The 18,929-nt window shown below is 44.8% G+C and overlaps 1 protein-coding gene and 1 pseudogene across 1 annotated transcript in view; one reads left to right on the top strand and one right to left on the bottom strand.

The window, feature by feature from the left end:
* Positions 1-18,929, top strand: part of Arhgef33 (Rho guanine nucleotide exchange factor 33) — an 81,256-nt gene that overhangs the window by 10,148 nt on the left and 52,179 nt on the right. The gene's annotated exons all lie outside the window — the stretch shown is intronic.
* Positions 16,714-17,301, bottom strand: LOC131897388 (NADH dehydrogenase [ubiquinone] 1 beta subcomplex subunit 8, mitochondrial-like; annotated as a pseudogene).

The following is an 18,929-nucleotide window of genomic DNA, read 5'->3' as shown; positions in this document are numbered from 1 at the left end:
GTAGTGCCTCAGGAGAATCCAACCTTTACTATCTGCTTTACCTCTGTGGCCTGGGGCTGACATTCAGCCTTGCTCTAGGCAAAATTGCAAAGTCCAGTGATCACCACTGCTGGAGATGTGCACCAAAGCCTGAGCCCACCAGGCCCTTAGAGGGGGTAAACAATTGCCTCAAGGTTGGCCAGCTTTTTAAATCATGGACCTCTGATTTGAAATGATGGAGGACCTGGGATTTTAATCCAGATCTTCTGTATTTGAAGCCTCAGATTCCCCAACCTCACCGAGACTGAAGCAAGGGCATTAGATCCTCTAATTGAAATTGTAGAAGAAATTGGCACTCTGAAATATTTTTTTCTATCAAAACAGGACCTTAGGATTTGGTGAAATCATTTGAACCTTTTTTTTTTTAATTTGGGTTGATCTTTCTGAGTTCATTCATTACCAATTTATTCAGAGTATGTGTAGCAGAATATTATTTTAAGCTGTGTTACTTTTGCTTAAGTTGCATTTGTTTAACTCTGTGAAGCTGTGTTACTGTGCTTGTGTAAAACACCTGATGGTCTAATAAAGAACTGGCCAATAGCAAGGCAAGAGAGAGGATAGGTCGGACTGGCAAGCAGAAAGAATATATAGAGGGAGGAATCTGGGAGGAGAGATCGATCAGCAGAGAAGGAGGAAGATATCGGGGACCAGTCACCCAGCTACACAACCAGCAATGGAGTAAGAGTAAGATTTACAGAGTAGAGCCGGGCGGTGGTGGCGCACGCCTTTATTCCCAACACTCGGGAGGCAGAGGCAGGCAGATCTCTGTGAGTTTGAGGCCAGCCTGGTCTACAGAGCAAGTTCCAGGAAAGGTGCCAAAGCTACACAGAGAAACCCTGTCTCGAAGAAGAAAAAAAGATTTACAGAGTAAGGGAACAGGAAAAGGCCAGAGGCAAAAGGTAGATGTGATAAGTTAAGGAAAACGGGCAAGAAATTAAGCCAAGCTAAGGCCAGGCACTCATAATTAAGTATAAGCTTCTGTGTGTGATTTACTTGGGAGCTGGGTGGCACCTCCCCCGCAAAAGAGAGTAAAAACAACCAACAACAACTGTGTGCTAGATTCTGATTGAAATCTTGCAGAATGCTGAGGAAACAAAATGTTGGAGCCCTCCTGAGGTGGAGCTGGGGGCCAGGGGCCAAGGCGGTCAGCGAGAAGTAGAGGCCATAGGGGAAAGGTTAGTGCAGAAGAGGAGCTATTTCAAATAAAGCGACTTTTAAGCAGAAACTTTTTTTTTTTTATCTTTAATATGTAATGGTTTGGGAACATTCTAAAGTTGTCAAGCGAGGGCACAGCTTTATTGGAGGTGAAGCAGGGCCAGAGCTCACCTTTCCTGATCCTTCGTGCTCCTGAATTGGCAAAGAACATGCTCCTTGTTTCTACAAATGCAAATACTCTTTTTGTTTGTTCGTTTTTGTTTTTTGAGACAGGGTTACTTTGTGAAGCTCTGGCTGTCCTGGACCTGGCTTTGTAGACCAGGCTGGCCTCATACTCATAGAGATCCATCTGTCTCTGCCTCTCGAAGGCTGGGATTAAAAGCATGCACCACCACCGCTCAGTTAAATCCAAATACTCTTTAGCACTGCATGTGTTGCACCTATATGTTTCATTTAATTTTTTTTTTTTTTAATTTAGGGGCTTGGGGAAAGGTTGCAGAGGTCCCCGCTTCTGCTGTTCTCCTCAGGGCAGATCTTGGAGATCTACCCGTTGCTAAGAGTGTGTTTATGAATAGGAATTGCCACACACTTCATAGGTTTCAAAGAGGCAGGTGTGGTGGGCCATACCTGCAATCCCAGGACCAGGTGGTGTGAAAAGGAAGGGCAGGAGTCAAGGGCATCCTGGGCTACCCAGAGAGTTCAGGGCCAGCCTGATCCACAGGAGACCATGCCTCAAAAAAATAGCATTAAAAACCATGATAACCAAATTCACAAGATTTTAGCAAGTAGGAATCTATTTCATGTGACTATCACATCCAAGTTAACCAATAATTCCATCTCTACATAGCAGGGCAGGGGAAGGTCCTAAGCCAAACTATATGCAGGAAGGATTAGAGGATAAAGAAGAGGTAGCTTTCAAATGGCTGGAGTGATTTGGCTTTGTGTGTTTAGTTTACCATGAGACTTTTGGCTTATTCACTGCTTAGAATAGACTTTATTTTGGAGACCAGGAATGGGCCAGAAGCATGGATCCCGCAAGCAGATGGCCAGTAGACACTAGGGGGTCAAAAATAAGTTATCCAGCTGTTAAGAGGAAAGAAATGAGCAAGCACAGTGAGATTTCTAGAGTGCATTCCAGAGAGGCTGAAGGAAGGAAAAGACTGATTGACTTGAAACACTGGACGTTTCTGTATGTACCTAAGAGCTGAACCTTTGCACGTCACCATCACCCTGTTTTATGACTCCATAACTCTGGAAATGGTCTTTGAGGCCAGACAGAATATTACGGCCTTTGTTCTACTGAGCTAATCTGGCCAATTGTTTTTCCTTTAGTTTCTACACCCATGATTGTTGATTACCAGATTTTTAGAGGAAGGGTCACTGAATTAATTGTTAGCAATGAATTAAATTGAAGCAATTGAGTGATAAATACTGTTGACAGTGTTTGGGCAGATTCATTGTCAATACACTTTTATTGAGCTTCTAGTCTGTGTAAGAGCATGGAATGGAGGCTGTGGGAAGTAGGGCGAGGGAAAACAGCCTCTTTATCCAAGAAGTTTATGAGCAACTTAGAAAATGAAATCGTTCCATCAGACAAGGGCAGAAAATCATGCTCTTGATTACAATTGAGTCCCACACCGCTTCAAAAAAGGAAGGATCGGATCCTACTGGATTGAAGGAGAAAGTTCTAGTGTTATGAATGTGGCTTTGGAGAGAGAGTACAGAAATGAGAACTGGAGATAGGTGAGGAGGAGAGACCAGGTAATAGGAAAAGGGAGAGAGAAAATCGGAATGCTGGTGTAAACAGACTGAGGAGGCCTCTGACTAGACTGAGGTGGCCAGGGGTCTCATCCACACTAGAACTGAGATTGGAGATTAGGGGCTGTCTCAGTTACTGTTCTATTGCTGTGAAGAGACACCATGGCTGAGGCAACTTATGAGAGAAAGCACTTAATTTGAGGCTCATGGTTCAAGAGGGTAGTTGAGACTATGACCATCGTGGCAGGGAACATGGCAGCAGGCAAGCAGGTGTGGTGATTAGGTAGTAACTGAGAGCTTACATGTTGAGACAGCAGCTATGAGGCTGAGGGAGAGCCAACTGGAATGGTGTGGGCTTTTGAAAACTCAAAGCCCACCCCAAGAGACACACTCCCTCCAACAAGGCCACACCTCCTAAACCTTCCCAAACAGTTCCAGCAACTGGGGACCAAGCATTCAAATACAATGAGCCTAGAGGGGACATTCTCATTTAAACCACTACAGGAGTGTTGTGTGGGAACTTGGAAGTTTGTGTTTTATAAGTAAGAAAAGACATAGTGAAATGTTTAAGCAGGAGTAAGGGATGATCAAAAGATATTTACACAATGCTAGTAGCAGTAAAGAGAGTGACAGATCCATTAGGATGCTCCAATAGGTAATGGACAGATCCATTAGGATGCTCTAATAGGTAATGGACAGATCCATTAGGATGCTCTAATAGGTAATGGGCAGGTCCATTAGGATGCTCCAATAGATAATGGACAGATCCATTAGGATGCTCTAATAGATAATGGACAGATCCATTAGGATGCTCTAATAGATGCTGGACAGATCCATTAGGATGCTCCAATAGATGCTGGACAGATCCATTAGGATGCTCCAATAGATGCTGGACAGATCCATTAGGATGCTCCAACAGATATTTGGAGTCAGGGCTGAATCCAAGAGGGAACAACAAATGGGAATGGAGATTTTTTTTTTTAAGTCACCAAGGAAGACTTACAAAGATTTCATAACTGGTGGATCGTAAGGTAAGAGGAAGATCATTTCATTGCACTGAGCCTGGGTTTGGTGGCAGTGTTAGTGTCAGAGCTGGAAAGTTCAAAGGTGAAGAGGCTAAAGATGATGAGTCTAATGCCAAGAGGTTGAGTGTGAGGTGACCACAGAAGAGTAAAAACATTCATTGCAAAGAAGTCTAGATATACCTAGGCTATTCAGTTATGGGGGGCGGGGGAGAAGAAAACGGTTTCTCCTTCTTCTTTTATCCGAATGCTAAAAACAAAACAAAGCAGAAACAGCACCAACTAAAAGCAAAACAAAAGAAGAGCAAGAAAAGAGGAACTGTGACCTGCTTGGCGTCACCAGCTCGATACAGTGTCGACAGGAGAGAGAGGAGCCATGGGAGGCATGGGCTGGATGTCACTGGTAGTGCATCACAGAGCGCCATGCCACTGAGGAATGGTTGGAGGTGGCCTGCTCAGTGAGGCTCACCTCAGGATTTTAGAGTCACAGGGGCTGCGAGCATCTCCTCACGTCACAGATGTGGATGTGGAAGACCAGAGAAGGCACTTGGCCTCTCACTGTGCCTCAGGGAGTCAGAAGTCAGGGTCCCACTTCAATCTAGTGCCCTCCCCGTCCCTGACGTCGGGAGTGGGCCATCCATACAACCTTCTGTCGCTCTATTTTGTGAGGCAAGGTCTCCCTGTGTAGCTCACCAGGAACTTACTGTGTAGACCAGGCTGGCCTCGAACTTGCAGCAATCTCTGCCTCTTGAAGTGTTGGTATTACGGGTATGATGCCCACTTCTGTCCCTTTGGGGCACATTTTTCGAAGTCTTCTCAAAAGCAAAGCGTACCCAGCATGAAAGGCAGGAAGTGACGTGGGCAGCCCTGTTAGATTGCGTGCTTTCAGACAAAGGGATCACTTCCAGTGATGTTAAGAACAGGATGAATGAGTACAGTCTCTGAAGGGAGTGATTTCCCTGAGGCGTGTTTGGGCAGCCCTAAGGACACATTCCAAGTGCAGTTGTTCTGCATTTTTCAACATTCTGAAAAGTTATGAAGAATAGGATTTCTACCCAACTATCCGAGAGGCAAGAAATACGTAATTCGGTGTGGAGGAACAGGATGGAACAGTTTATTTTTAAGAGTCAGGGTCTCACTATGTTGCCCAGGCTGGCCTTGAATTCCTGGACTTCGGTAATCCAACAGGTGTGTGCCATCATGCCCAGCTATCCTATTGTTTTGTTAATTTATTTGTGTTCCAAATAAGGAAATCAAAACGAGAGGTTTAGGAATGTGAACATATAGACACAATGTATTATGGCTTTATTTGAGAAAAAGTCTCACTACATAACCTAGGGTAGCCTTGAACTTTCACTTAGCCTCAGCCTCCCAATGTTGAGCTTACAGGCGAGCACTATCACACCTGGTTTAGTATAGTTCTGGACCGCTTTCAGATTTCTTCAATACATTGATTACTTACTTCTGTGGGGCAAGGAGTGAACAGGGCACACACGTGGAGGTCAGAGGACAATCTGTAAGAGTTTTTCTCCTGGTTCTGGACTCTTGATAGAAGGTCCGTCCCTTTCTCTTTGTTCCAAAACCAACCAACTATAAGATACATACATATCAGTTATAGTTTGGTGTGGAGCGCCACATATTCTCACTTATATTCTCAGTACTCAGGAGGCTCAGGCAGTATTCTTTTTTTGTTTTTTGTTTTTTTTCGGTTTTTCGAGACAGGGTTTCTCTGTGTAGCTTTGCGCCTTTCCTGGAACTCACTTGGTAGCCCAGGCTGGCCTCGAACTCACAGAGATCCGCCTGGCTCTGCATCCCGAGTGCTGGGATTAAAGGCGTGCGCCACCACCGCCCAGCTTCAGGCAGTATTCTTGACAGATCAAGACCACCCTGGACTACAGAGTAAGACCTATTCTCTATAAAGGAAAAGGGTGGATCCAGTATGCCTTAGTTTGGGGAGATCATATGTGAAGTAAGGTGATAATATAAAGAAACTAATGAAGAGTGTACACACTGGTCATTGATGAAGAGAAGTTTGTAATCTGGGTGTGGTGGTGCACACCTATAATCTCAGCACTCAGGAAGTGGAGGCAGGAAAACCAGAAGCTCAAGGACATTCTTGGTTAAATAACAAGTTGGAGATTAGACTATGTTAGCTGAGGCTGTCCAAGACAGTGGTTCTCAACCTTCCTAGTGCTGTGACCCTTTAACATAGTTCCTCATGTTGTGCTGACCCCCGACCATAACATTATTCTTGTTGCTTTTTCATAACTGTAATTTTGCTGTTATGAGTCATAATGTAAATATATGTTTTCTTTCTTTTTTTGGTTTTGTTTGCTTTTGTTTTTTGAGACAAGGTTTCTCTGTGTAACAGTCCTGGCTGTCCTGGAACTCTTTTTTTGTAGACCAGGCATGCCTGAAACTCACAGAGATCCACCTGCCTCTGCCTCCCCAGTGCTGGGATTAAAGGTGTGCGCCACCAGCCAATATCTGTGTTTTCTGATGGTCTTAGGTGACCCCTGTGAAAGTCATTTGATTCCCAAAGAGGTCTCAACCCACAGGTTGAGAACCGTGGCTCTAAGATAATAAATAGGACATTTTTCATATTGAAGTTTGTACTGCTGGATTCTAATTATGAGTTAGAAGATGGTCCTTGACTTCGTGAGGAGAGAAAACAGTTAAAAACTGCCAAGACAGGGTTAGGGTCTGATGCCCAGCACTGCCTAAAAAGAGGTGGTAGTGTGTGCCTGTCATCCCAGCACTTAGAAATCAGAGGCAGGAAGATCCGGAGTTCGAGGTCATCTGCAACTGCACAGAGATCTTGGGCTACTGGAGACCCTGTTTCAAAAAACAAACAGAAATAGGCAAGGTACACTTCCTGGAGACCATGAGGCATAACTGTCCTTTGAAGGTAAAGAGGACTTGGGTTGGCAGAGGCTGGAGGTTTCCGGGAGGGACCCGTAAGGACTGAGATCCTCAGGTTGCCCTGCACATGGCTTGTAGATGATTTTGAAGGAGGAGGTTGTAGTATTAGTGACCAGAGAATATCATTGACCCCTCAGGGCACACTGACTCTGTGTGTGTGTGTGTGTGTGTGTGTGTGTGTGTGTGTGTGCACGCGCGCGTGTGTGTGCGCGCGGACACCATATTTCCAAAGTCATAGATCTTCAGAACTTTGTCTGTGACTTCCAACTTCTGGAACCTGCTCACTGGGCAGTGGTGGGAAATGACGATCATGCCGAAGACTGGATTTTACTCTGTTCTTCCTAGCCGTCCTAAAAGTGCCAAAGGCAGATCCAAATTGGATGTCATTTTATCTGAATGATGACAAACATTCTCCCGGGAGAGGCGGCAGTAACCTGGTTTTCCCTCTCACCTAAAATAGACCCTGGTGACTGGCGATCTATTTTACGAGGTGCACTGACTCGGCCACCTCATTTGGGACCTGTGAGTCCTGCAGGTCCTCTGCTCCAGCAGATGGAGTATTTCCCCAGGACCACTAAGTGTCTTCCAAATCGATTCCCACCCGATGGAGGGAACTTTCACTGGAGGCCAGGACTCTCCCTCTGCATATCTCCAGGGGACCTCAGCCATCCCTCTTCCCCTCCGGGTGGCCTCGCCAAGGTGCGGTGAAGTCATTTTTGTTTTCTGTTTAAGTTGATATTTACCTGTCTCACTTCCACTTTGATGAATCCACCTGGACAGCATGTTTGAAAGACAGAGACTGAGGAAAGTCAAGCCAGGGCGGGAAGAGACAGAGAACACCTTCCTTGGGAAACATTCAGACTCCCAAAAGCCACTTTGAAGATGGCAGGGAGCATAGGCCTTTAATCCCAGCACTCAGGGGTAGGATGGGGTGGGGGTGAGTTCAAGGCCAGCCTGTTCTACAGTGTGAGTTCCAGGACAGCCAGGGCTCACAGAGAAACTTGTCTTGAACCCCCGCCCTCCCAAAAAAGCCACATTGACACATTCAAGTCTAGCCATAAACAATAAGAAGCAGAGGAGGCCTTGGAAGTAGAATGTCCTGAATTTTGATAAGTTACGGTATCTCACACGAGGCTTAAACAGGTACTTAAACTCAGTTGCTTCAAGGCAGGCACTGACTGCATGAGAGAGCAGGACACCATGCTTTTCTTCCTGCCCGATTTTGACACGCATTGACTCAACCAAATTACTCCATCTCAACTAAACAAAATAATAATGTATCGGGCGGGCGGTGGTGGCGCACGCCTTTACTCCCAGCACTGGGAGGCAGAGGCAGGCGGATCTCTGTGAGTTCAAGGCCAGCCTGGTCTACAGAGTGAGTTCCATGACAGGCACCAAAACTACACAGAGACACCCTGTCTCGAAATGCACCCCCTCCCCCCACAAAAAAAAAGTATCAATGGAGTAGGATTGGAGGATCAGTGATCTTCCACCTCCCGATGTAAAGAACGTTCTCTGTGTTTCAGAATGAAGGAGCTGTCTGCTCTGTGCACTTGTGTTATTTCCCACTCTCCCCGGACACACCGGGGCTGTGGGCAATGGCAGAGTGTCAAAGATGGTTTGAAACAGAGTATTGCTTAGGAGTCCTGCCAGCTCTTGGTTCTTCAAGGCTGCTACTGGGCACAGGCTTTCTGTTAGGGGAACTTCGCTCTGCTGGATGGAATAAAATAGTTTTGTTTTTCTCATCAATTGACCTGCTAATTTCTTTCCCCTTTCTGGTATTGGGAAATGAACCCAGGATCTGTACTTGACTGCTGAGGGACTCTTTTTTTTTTTTTAATTTTCTGAGACAGGGTTTCTTTGTGTACCTTTGGAGCCTGTCCTGGAACTTGGTCTGTAGACCAGGCTGGCCTCGAACTCACAGAGATCCACCTGTCTCTGCCTCTTGAGTGTTGGGATTAAAGGCATGCCCCACCACCACCCGGCATGCTAAAGGGACTCAACTTCTAATTATCAATTTGAGTCGAGTTTGTGGTAAATACCATGTTTCTCATAGTCTGCTGGGTAAGAATTCAAAGCACTTTCTCAGATCTTATTTGAGAACACCCAAGGACCTTTGTTGGGAGTGTGGTGTTGGAGTTGGGGATGAAGGATGAATACTCATCCCTGTTCTTCAGTTTCTTACAGCCTATGGAGGCAGCCAGTATTCACTCTCCTGACTCAGAGGCAGGAGCACCTTTTTTTTTTTTTCTCAACAGGACCCATAGTTAAGAAAACACTAAATCAGAAGCTGACTTGAAAACACAGACATTTTCAAGATGAGGATGCTATTGTTTGACCTTCGTGGTGGCAGAGCCCTATTTTAATTAATAACTTAGTCTCACACTGTAGCCCAGGCTGGCCTGGAACTCACTATGTATCCAAAGCTGGTTTTGAACTCCTGACCCTCCTGTCTCCACCTCCCAGAGGCTGCGATTGTGAGCATGGCCTACCACACTTGACTTGTATTTCCTTAATTGATTCCATTTGCAGCTTGAAATCGCTATATATTTGATGATGATACATTTTTGGAAGTAGGCATAAAAAAACTACATTGCTATGCCAGGTGGTGGTGGCGCATGCCTTTAATCCCAGCACTTGGGAGGCAAAGGCAGGCTGATCTCTGTGACTTCGGGCCCAGCCTGGTCTACAGAGTGAGTTCTAGGAAAGCCAGGGCCACACAGAGAAACCCGGTTTCAAAAAACCCAAAACCAAAACAAACCAAAACCAAAACCAAAAAAAAGGCTATTTTATCTTTGAAATATCCTCATTTAATTTTTTTTACTTAATTTTTAAAAATTTCATGTGTGTGAATTTTTTGCCTGTATGTATGACTATGTAACATGTTTGTGCCTGATGCTCACAGAAGCCAGTAAAGGGTGTCATATCCCCTGGGTCTGGAGTTACAGATGTTTGTCAGCCACCATGTGGGTGCTGGGAATTGAACCTGGGTCCTCTGAAAGAGCAGCCAGCATGGACCCATCTTTCCAGCCCTGATGATACCAGTGTTTTAAACACTGTGTGCCTACATATTGTGTCTTCTCTTTTTATTATATGACGTCTAGGCGGCACGCTATACCCTTTGTTTTTTTTTTATTATGTTGACTGCTGAATTATGTGAGCAGATTTATAGATGTATTCTAGAACAAATTATATTTATTACAATATTATAGTTTTGTTTATGATGTGGTTTTTTTTTTTTCTCCAGACAGAGTTTCTCTATATAGCCCTAGCTGTCCTGGAACCTACTCTGTAGACCAGGCTGTCCTCGAACTCACAGAGATCTGCCTGCCCCTGCCTCCCAAGGTTTATGGTGTTTTATTTAGAATATGTGAGAATTCATATATTTTAGAGTTGATTTAATACCAGATTCCTAAATGTGCTTTAGTTTTTTATATATATGTATATATATACACACACACATATCTTATTTGCAGTAGATTAAATAACACTCGCTATTTCTAAAATACCATCTTCTGGTGATATTATTTGGACTCATATGTTATCTGAGAGGATAGACAACTGACTGCCCCTCCCCTCCCATCCCTTGTCCTCTCCTTTTCTCTCCTCAGGGTCTTGCTACGTTGCCTGGGCTGACCTTGAACTCAAAAACCCTCTGTCTCAGCCTCCAGAGAGTTGAGATTACAGGCATGCGATCCTAAATGTGGCTTGACCCTCTTTTTCAACCCACCCCCAACACACACAGATAGTTGTTCTGCTTAACTTTTCTTCAGCTTTTGAAAGGACCAATTCTTGAATGCTTCGACAATAGCCCATCTCAGCTAGCCTTTAAAAATGTGTTGATAGTGTCAAGTGTCAGGTGTGGGGGTGTACCCTCGTGATCTCAGCACTTGGCAGGCAGAGGCCAAGTTTGGGGCTAGCCTGGGCTTCTTAATGAGGCTCTGTCTGAGAATATACAAACAAAGAAATCATTGATAAAATTATATTTTACCAGCACTATTCCATATTCTTTGTTTTGTTTTTCGAGTCAGGGTTTCTCTGTGTGGCCCTGGCTGTCCTGCAACTTGCTCTGTAGACCAGGCTGGCCTCAAACTCACAGAGATCCCCCTGCCTTTGCCTCCAGAGTAACTGGGATGAAAGGCATGCACCACCACCGCCTGGCTGTATTCTATATTCTTTGAGCTGGTGGTCACATTCCACTTTAGCATGTGTGGGTGCAGGCACCATGGTGCAGTATGGGAAAGTCAGAGGACAAATTGCTAGACTTAGTCCTCTACTCTCACCGTGTGGGTTTTGTAAGTCAAACTCATCGTCAGACTTGGTAGCAAGCACCATTACCAGCTGACCCCAGTGCCCCCAAAGTCCTCTTCCCTGTTCCTTCTTTTCCCTCACTGTCTTTCACTCATCACCCTTGCCAGACTTTTTTTTTTTTTTAAATCATCCTATTCAATCTGCTTATTCAAAGAGCTAAAAAGTATTTAGGAGGATTGCTCAGAGTTGCTACATGTTGAATTCCAGGGCAGCCAGAGCTACACATCAAGATCAAAATCCAACAACAACAAAACTCAAGTAGCTACAGAGTTCACAAAGGAATCAATGCATCTTTTTTTTTTTTTTTTTCTGGAGCTGAGGACCGAACCCAGGGCCTTGTGATTGCTAGGCAAGCGCTCTACCACTGAGCTAAATCCCCAACCCCGCATCTTTTTTTTTAAAGCTTATTTATTTTGCAGTGCTAGGGCTACATTTTCTTTTTTAATGGCAATCTGGGTGGTCTCCTGTATTCCTGTGCTTCAGAGTGTTGTGACATGAAGCATTTAAACACACAGAAGACTCGAAAACTTAACTCTCGGGCTTGGCACTACTTCCTGTGCGGTTAGGGCAAGCATTCAGTGCTCCGGGGTTGCGTCTCAGTCTGTATAAAGTGAGTGGGCAGGCACTGTGCCCACTGGTGATCAAGGGCAACGTCCCTGACTCTGCTTTGAAAACTATGTTGCAAACACAAGACAGTTACTGTCATCAAGCGATGTTGTTTTAGATGATACAGGAGAAACAAAACAAAAACAAAAACCAGTCACAAGCAGATTCCTCAATTTTTTAGGCAGCTGTTGGACGTCACAAAAGTTCTATAGACTTTGCTTCTTGATCATGTTTGCAGGCTTTGTCTTGATGAATTACTTTGGTTTCAGGGGAAATATTTCCTTGGCACCCTTCCCCCAACACAAAAATTCTCACTCTATTAAATTAGAAATATGCACTAAAGACCCATTCAATAAAGGACACCGAAATGGAAATTAACTGAAGCTGGCTTTCAATTAATTTCAATTCCCTGAAGTGCCAAAATTTCCATTTTGGTCCCAGCAGTAATTGGAAAGTAATAGGCAAGCCTGGGTTTCTGAAATCTTATGTGTTTGTGGGGGAGGAGAGTGTGTATTCTGGGTCACTCTGGGGGAGGCCCAGGAGAGACTCAGTCTTCCTCCGCTCCCTGTCAATTTTACTATGCACTTTTTCAGTTAATTTTATAACAGTATGGCTGTCCCTCTGTAGATGCAAGCTTCCATGTTTCTGTTTCTCTATATTTATAATTTTGGAACCTTTGCTTTTTTTTTTTCCCTTCCAGACAGGGTTTCTCTGTGTAGCCTCGAACTCACTTTGCAGACCAGGCTGGCCTCGAACTCAGAGATCCACCTGCCTCTGCCTCCTGAGTGCTGCGATTAAAGGTGTGCGCCACCGCCGCCCAGCTCAAACCTTTGCTTTTGAACAGCAGAAACAGATTTAAAAAGAAAATGCTTTCCCCAAATTACCATATCTGAATCAAACACACAGAGAGGTGGGGTGGGGAGGCAGAGCCCTACAGCTTCTGCTCAGCCCACACAGCACTCAAGAAAACCCGGTGGATCTGGGCCTGCAGCTCAGCTGGTGCAGTGCCTTGCTTGCAGAAAGGACCTGACTTTAGTGCTCAGCACTACATAAACTGGACGTGGTGGCGCATGCCTATAATCCCAGCACTTGAGAGCTAAAGGCTGGGGGATCAAGAAGTTCAAGGCCACCTCCAGTTACATATGAGTTTGAGGTCATCCTAGAGAGAAGTCAGTTGTTAAGAATGCTTGCTGCCCAACCACAAGGACCGGAGTTCCGATCCCAGCCTCCTTGTAATGAGCTGGGTGCTGTCTCCCAAGCCTGTAACCCAGTATTGTATAGGGTGGAGACAGATCTCTGAGGCTTCCTGGCTGTCAGCCTAGAGTAAAAACAGGAGCTCCAGGTTCAAGGACCGTGATAGAGGAGGAGGACATCTAATGCTTTCTTCCTGCCTCTGTCTCGGCGCTTACACACTCACACATAGACACGGACATCCATACATAGACATGTATATCACATACACACACACACTAACACACACACACTAACACACACACACAGAGAGAGAGAGAGAGAGAGAGAGAGAGAGAGAGAGAGAGAGAGAGACAGACAGACAGACAGACAGAGAGACAGAGAGAGAGACAGAGAGAGAAGCGCAGAGACACACAGAGACAGAGAAATGGACATAGATCAGTGCTGGAGATTTCAGAGTGCAAGGTGGAAGCCATTGTTTTCTATGGAGATCAGCATGTCCAAAGGATCAACAGATGCTTCCTAAAAACCTTGGTAGAATTTCTTCACAGGCCTTCCAAGACCTAGATGTGTGTTTTAAAGGCCAGCACTGCAACTGTGGAGACACAAGGAAAAGAAGTTAAAGGATGTGTGGACCATGCAGACTGGCGAGAGGCATTTATTTCTTTCATGGTAGACAGTAATTCAAAGGCTATCAAAGACAGAGTAAAGAATTCCAGAGGACTGGGGACATAGCTCATTGGTAGAGCACTTGCCTCAGCCTAAACCCAAATTAAATTCAATCCTAACATCACATTCATTAACTAATTAGCCGGGTGGCAGTGGCGCATACCTTTAATCACAGCACTTGGGAGGCAGAGCCAGGCGGATCTCTGTGAGTTCGAGGCCAGCCTGGTCTACAGAGCGAGATCCAGGACAGAAACCAAAACTACACAGAGAAACCCCATCTCGAAAAACAAAAACAAAACAAAACAACTGATTAATTAATTTCTGGGCGCAGAGAGTAAGGGATTCTCAGTACAGAATGGGCAGCTCACTACAAGAAAGATCTCAAAGGAGCTACATAATCCCCACAAGAAAAGTCATGATACTTTCCCAAGTAATCTTGCTGTTATTCAAAATGTGCTTTTCAATCTATAGTCTTCATTAGTAGGAGCATACACTTCAGTGTAGAAATTCCCTTCTGGAGAGTTGGGAGGGCAGAATAGGCTCCATACTAAGTTCCAGGCCATCCTGGGCTACATTGTGAAGTCTCATCTTAAGAAACCAAAAACCTTAAAAAAAAAAAAGTACAGACTTTCAAACAAGAAAGTTATGGAATATTATCGAAAAACCTGAAACATAATCTGTACAAATGAAATGAACTGCAATGCTCTTGGACAGGATTTTGTTTGTTTGTGACAGGGTTTCACTATGTAGCCTCAGCTGGCCTGCAACTTGCAATGTAGATCAGGCTGGCCTTGAACTCATGGAGATCTGCCTCCCTCTGCCTCCTGAATGCTGGGACTAAAGATGTGCCATCACATCCAGCTTGGATAAAATTTGGTAAAAGAATATTCCAATTCTCCCAAATAGCTTAAAAATCTGATATAACCCAATAAAAACTTCCTTTTTTTTTGGTCATGGGTAAATTTTTTGTTTGTTTTTGTTTTTCAAGACAGGGTTTCCCTGTGTAGTTTTGGTGCCTGTCCTGGATCTCACTCTGTAGACCAGGCTGGCCTCGAACTCACAGAGATCCACCTGTCTCTGCTGCCTGAGTGCTGTGATTAAAGGCGTGCGCCACCACCACCACCGCCACCGCCACCCAACTGGGTGAAATGTTTTTGGACTTCACTTGTTTGTATGATAAAAGAAAGACCAGGAAAAGTGAGATATAAAAAAGAATAATAGTTAGCTTATCTCACAAGTAATTTTTAAAGATTTAATTTTTAATTATGCATAACAGTTATAGGTGTGTGTGTGTGTGTGTGTGTGTGTGTGTGTGCGCGTGTGTATGCGTGTGTATGCTCAGATGAATGCTGGTGCCAGCAGAGGCCAAAGACACCAAATTTCCTGGACCTGGAATTACATATGGTGTGAGGCACCTTGTGGTTGCTGGGAACTGAACTCGGGTCTTCTGGAAGAGCAGCCAGTACTTTTAACCTCTGAGCCATTTCTCCGGCCTCTCACCAAATATTTTTAATACACTAAAGAATATCTACAACCTGTTGTTTGGAAGCAGGGATAGACAGACAGACAGACAGGTAGGTAGGCAGGCAGACAGACAGACAGACAGATAATAGATACTCGCATACATATATACATATACAGAAGAAAGAGACCACAGTAGATTCCACTGTATATGGGAATTCAATATGTTACAAAAATTGGAATTCCAGTTCCATGAAGGGACAGGATGGCTCCCTTAACCTGTGCAAGTACAAGCTTTACATCGGGTTTGATTCCCAGCACCTATATGGCTGCTTACAACTGTCTGCAGCTCCAGTTCCAGGGGATTCTTCTTGCTTCCATGAACATGCACACGTGTGATGCCCAGACATATATGCAGGCAAAACATACAGGTGGAATAAAGTAAAAATAATTTAAAAAACAATGGTAACAATTAGCATGTGATCGTCTCTTTTATATATTATGTCTTAGCAGCTTATATGTAAAAAAACAAATGACCAGAGGAATAGATAACTGTCACCTCAGAGGAACAGATAATTTACAGAGCGACAAAGCTAACTCGCCAGTAAACACACACAGATGGTCAGCCGTTGGCAGTCAGCAGAAGTAACTATGAAATAGCACTTGTCACCCATCTGCCTGACTGACAAGAGCTAAAAATTGTTAAGTCTCCTGTTGGCCAGACTAATGTAAAAGAAAAGGCCCCCCGAATCTTCTAAGATTGTTTGCTGCTCTTCCAGAGGACATGAGATGGGTCACAGCCCTCACACCAGACAGCTCCAACTGCCTATAACACCAGCTCCGGGGGATCCGACGCCTTCCTTCGGCCTCCACGTGCACACGGGTGGCTTCCATTCCCACAGACATGAAATGAATCTTAAATCTGCCAGCATGTAACCTCTGGGCCCCGAGGCTTTTCTTGGGGGCACTGTTTGCAGTGGCAAAATGATGGAAATAAGGGGAATGCCTAACCATGTAGGAATGATGAACAGAGTTCACTCAAACCAAGCGACAGCAAGCAGCCAACAGGCATGCTTTCTTAGACATAAACTCGTAAGTCTAGAGATGTCTTTGTGATGCGGTCAGTGAGACAGGTAAAGTACAGGAAGGTGGAAAGTGAGTCTCCAATGGCAGCCTCATCACACACATGCATACTCTGCACATGCGTTTGGAAGTGATCTCGTGAAGACAGAGGAAGGCATGGAAGAACAGCAGAGGTGGATGTCAGCAGGGACTAGGGACGAAAGGAGCACAATAGGGCATAAATAATCCAGTACCGAAGTTGGATAAAATGCCATGCTGCGGGGTAAGAGGAAACAGTAGCTGAAAATCCTAGGCTATTGACGTCATAGATTGTCAGACAATGTAAGCAAAATGATGACAGCTGTTTAAGGAGACACATTGTACGTGTTCCCATTGTCCTTTCCAAGTTGGGTTTGGTTTTTCACCACAGCACAGTTTTATTAGTGAGTCAATTAAGGTTAAATCTCTAGGAATGAGAGAGTCCTAGTTAGAGGGCACACAACCCCACGAAGCCCCCTCAGATCTCATAGTGAACCATCGGCTCCGTTTTTTTGTTTTTTTGTTTTGTTTTTGTTTTTGTTTTTGTTTTTTTTTTTTTGAAGGATTGCCACCTCATTCCAGGCACAGATTGTTATAGAGACATTGCTTCGGCCCCACAGGCATGTAGGAGGAGAAAGTCTCCCCCACCCAGAACATGGAAGTCAGGATGGTCACAAAGCCGAAGAGCTGTTTACACATGACATCCCATGAAACAGGTGTAGGGGACGTGTCCACACGATTCCTGATATACATGTCTATGACCCAGTGCGTCTGTTCCCCCCAGTTCAACTTCAGAGCTATGTGGTCTGGTTCGTGCCATGGATTGGTCAGGGAGCTTCGGGTAGTCACCCTGCCCCATGCCAGCCCTGGGTACGGCTTGTAAGTCTTCCACACGTATATTATACTTCTTGGCAGCTGGGGCCTGTTCTTCTGGGGTCCTAGGATACCACTGCGGCGGCATGCCCTTGGTCAAGTGAAAGGCTGTCCGTGTCCCCAGTGGCACCGTGCCACAGGTTACTCTCTGTAGCCACCGGACTCTCGGGGCTGCGGCCCTGGCCTCTGCCATCTTCCATTTCACCTTCTCCACCTCCAGGTTGTTTTTGTTTTGTTTTGTTGTGTGTGTGTGTGTGTGTAGTTATTTTTGCTTTCGTAATTAACTAAAACAAGATTTCTAACTTCTATTGATCAAACACCTTTTTTTGTGTCTTGAAATCAGTGGCCACACAGATGTGTATCCTTGAGCTTTCTGACACCGTAGCTCTGAAATACACACATTTTCCATTTACTTAGGACATGGAGTTTCTGTTTGCCTGTTTCCAAGTAGTTACAGGTCAGAAAACTAAATCTTCAGAAGTAGATAATCCATAACAATTTGGCTTTACATATCTCAAGACTCCCCCTTGCCCCCAGTAGCAGCAGAATTACACCTAACAATAATTTTAAAAACTTTGTGGCGGGGGTGAGGTTGTAGCTCAGTCAGTAGAGTGCTTTCTTAGCATGCGTGAAGTCCTGGGTTCAATCCCCAGCACCAACAAATAAGCAAACAAAACAAAAAACCCAAACAAACCTGGGTATACTGGCCCATGCCTGCCTAGAATTCAGCATTCAGGAGGTAGAGGCTAGAAAATCAGAACTTCAAGGTCACAGTGTTTGAGGCCAGTCTGAATGCATGAGACCCTATCCATGAAGGAAAAACAAACGTATGCTCAATGTCATGTGTCCATCACGCCTGAGATATGGGAGACTAGGAGAACCTGGCACCTTTAGTCTTTGTCGTGGGAAGCTCATGAGGTGGAGGAATTCATCAAAGACAAGAAAGGGTTAAAATACTGAAAGGGAGGGGGGTGGCTAAGTGAGGTCCCAGGTGCACGGTCTCTCCTCATCTGTGTTAGACAGCATTCTGAACTGCAGCTTCGTGTCCGGGGGTCACAACAGGCAGCCTTCATTTGTTAAGTCTCTTCTGGGCACAAAGGAATCTGCCAGATGCTGAGAATGGTAACTAGAAATAGGCCCGGCTTTCTTGCTCAGCTTTTCCTTCGTAATGTAATTTTCCTAAACAGCAACTTGCTAATAAAGCCAGTAAGTCTGGGGTTGGGGATTCAGCTCATTGGTAGAGCGCTTTCCTAGCAAGCGCAAGGCCCTGGGTTTGGTCCTCAGCTCCGGAAAAAAAAAAAAAAAAAAAAAAAAGCCAGTAAGTCTTAATTAATTGATTGGATCCAAAGGAGAATGTAGCATATTAAAAAAATACCATATTGCCAGGTGGTGGTGGCTCACACCTTTAATCCCAGCACTCAGGAGGCAGAGGCAGGTGGATCTCTGTGAGTTTGAGGCCAGCCTGGTCTACAGAGGGAGATCCAGGACAGCCAGGGCTACACAGAGAAACCCTGTCTCAAAAACAAAACAAAACAAACAAACAAAACCTACCATATTTTTGTGTAATGAGTTTCATAGTCACAAAATAATGCTTGCAGGCCAGTGAGACGACTCTCATCTGGTAAGTGCCTTCACTTGCCTTAGGAGCCCGATGACTTGAGTTTGAACCAGGATCCATACAAAGGTGAAAGGGGAGCCCAACCCCACAGATTGTCCTCTGTGTATTTCATGGTCTGTGCCCTTCCCCAATAATAATCAATTAAAATATCTGACTTTAAGAGGTTTTTGTGTGTGTTTGTTTTTGAGACAAGGTTTCTTTGT

This window comes from Peromyscus eremicus, chromosome 22 (genome assembly GCF_949786415.1).
Source record: "Peromyscus eremicus chromosome 22, PerEre_H2_v1, whole genome shotgun sequence".
Taxonomy (NCBI): Eukaryota; Metazoa; Chordata; class Mammalia; order Rodentia; family Cricetidae; genus Peromyscus; species Peromyscus eremicus.
Note: the sequence above shows the minus strand (reverse complement) of the source record. Positions and strands in the feature narration are given on the sequence as shown.